The following is a 2,500-nucleotide window of genomic DNA, read 5'->3' as shown; positions in this document are numbered from 1 at the left end:
CGCGCACCTCGCTCATCCCACCCAGCACGCCCACATAACGCCCGCCGTGCGCACACGCCCAGAGAGATGCCCGGTGCGCCCATTGCACACAGAAACGCAAACGCTCACACGGATGAAAGTATTTAACCGTTAAATGTACAAAGGGCACCTCCCTGGGCTTGATGGGAGTTTGCTGTTTGTGCGCGTGTTCGTGTGCGCGGATGTGTGCATGAGCGTTCTTTCTGACTGTCGCTATAGATATGTGCGTGTGTGTGTGTGTATGTACTCTTCGTGCTGCGTGTACTCGGTGTGTTGTTTCTGTCCAGTTCAGGAAATGAACGGTTCGCTAGGCCGGAAGCGTCTGCTTGGACGTCTCTGCGAGGTGGGATGCTGGGTGAACTGGTTTTGGGTCTGTTTCCCCCGAACCCTGTCCCGCTTTGCTCAGTCTTTGGTGCCCGTGTGTGTGATCGCACAGCAAACTCCTCTATGCCACACCTCTGTAGCCACATCCGCACACCTGATGCTGCGCTAGTCCATCGCGCTCTCCACACACTCATATTGTGCGTTATGGCGTTCGCTTGTGTGTGCGTGTGTGTGTCTGTGTCTGTGTGTCGTGTTGGATTATTTATGTCTTCGTATTTACTATTTATTGAATAGGAAGATGGACCTCTTTGTTCTATGCGCTCACCTTAAGAAGTGTTTCGGTCTGTCTCAGGGTCTGCCATTAAGACAATGATCTGTGTTTGTAATTCAGACTATTAGAGTGTTGGGGCTCAGGCAGTACTTACATTTGATAGGGGAGGATCTTTCTCAGTGGGTACAATAAAGCACGCGTGTGCGTGTGCACTTGCGTAATTTGGTATCCAGCCATCAGTGCAAACGCAGAGCCGCCTGACTCCTGTCCTGCTGGGTTTAGCCCCGGTTCACCTGGTTTTGTTACAGAGATGCATGGACTGGATTAGAATTGTCATGTCAAGGCTCCGTCTCCAGGACCTGCTCTACAGGACTCTGCGTATGCTTACTCGGATACTCCGTTTGTATTCCGGGTGTGCATGTTTTTGTGAGAGCGACCTGATCACCGCAACCCTGTCTTTCCTGCCCTTTTGGCCAGGGTTCCGATTTTATAAATCAAGCTCTCTGAAACAGACGTCCATCCGTTTTACATTCAGCCAAATCCCCTTTTTTAGCACACGCGCCAGCGGCCGCTCGTTTAAGAGGCCGTAAAGTTTAATTGAATAGTAAAGGTCAGTGTTGTAATTATTGCAGGATAAATGAGGACGGGGCATGCGGCTCATCAGTTATTGTTTGCAGGCCTTCAAGCCAAAAGGCCACTCAGTAAATATGCATGAATCAGTCGTTATAACACACACACACACACACACACACACACACACGTGATAATTGTTCTGGAGGTTCTCCCTGTGTTTGGATTGCCCTGATATGATTCAGTGGCCTGTGCCGTTTTGCTGTTCCCGCGTGATACACACACACACACACACACACACACACACACGTCCCAGCGATGGGCATTTCAGTACAAACCGGTGTTTGGATTTGGAAGCCATTACTCTAAAAACATCCACCAGGCTTCCGCTGCCCCTCACACCCCCTGGAACATTTTACTGAAATTCACAACAATCCCCCCTGCGTGAGCGGGCGGCTCGCCTGCAAAGCAACCATAACCGTAGTTATAGTGGCAGCAAAGAATTGCATTTAATACCTACAAAGGCTGAACACACTTGTCATGCCTTTCTGATTTTTAAACTACAGTGCCGACTGCGAAGGACAAGCTCTAGCTAACCATTTCATCTCGTTTACCACTGTTGTTGCTGTAACTATGGTTACGGCACCAGAGAGGCAAACTGCTACGTTGAGTGCCATCTGAAAGTATGGGAACTGGAGACAGACGGCCAGAACAGAATGCGGCATGTCTGTTGTCTTTTGACGATGCCCTTTAGATGGCTAAACTAGCCTGTTTAATTCATTGGACCATACAGATTAGAACCTAAACAGCAGGGTGTACAGCACCCTCTGGTGGGTAGTGGAGTTAGGACATCTTCTCAAAATGAGAACACTCAAAGTTTGTGAGGATCTAATTTATTCAGTTTTTTTTTTTTTAACTGTTGTGACCATCCCTACTGCACACACACACACACACACATATGAACACATGTACTGGTGCACATAGTACTCGAGTCTACATAAAAACTCTTGGGTAGAACCTGGAACCAACTGCAGTGTACATCAAATAAGATGTGTGTTCTTCCTAAAGTACCAGACTGGAATCCTGCTTTTGTGAATGACTTCTAAACAACAGTAGTAATGACATATTTAACTGATTTATAAAATAGAGTAATTTGTAAGTTATGAAGAGGGCCGATATTAACGCAATTGTACAAGCTATGTTAGTGTTTCTAAACGAGTATGTAAATAATGATTCTCAAAAATACTGTCTAAAACAAAATTAACTAAATATATCAGTGCTTCATAATTAACCCCAATGCTTAAGTATGTTAGTTGA

The 2,500-nt window shown here is 46.5% G+C and overlaps 1 protein-coding gene across 20 annotated transcripts in view; it reads left to right on the top strand.

Annotated features, from left to right (window-relative positions):
* The window catches only part of celf2 (cugbp, Elav-like family member 2), a 126,700-nt gene that overhangs the window by 118,816 nt on the left and 5,384 nt on the right, over positions 1 to 2,500 (top strand). The window lies entirely within an intron of this gene.

This window comes from Electrophorus electricus, chromosome 7 (genome assembly GCF_013358815.1).
Source record: "Electrophorus electricus isolate fEleEle1 chromosome 7, fEleEle1.pri, whole genome shotgun sequence".
In the NCBI taxonomy this organism is placed as follows: Eukaryota; Metazoa; Chordata; class Actinopteri; order Gymnotiformes; family Gymnotidae; genus Electrophorus; species Electrophorus electricus.
Note: the sequence above shows the minus strand (reverse complement) of the source record. Positions and strands in the feature narration are given on the sequence as shown.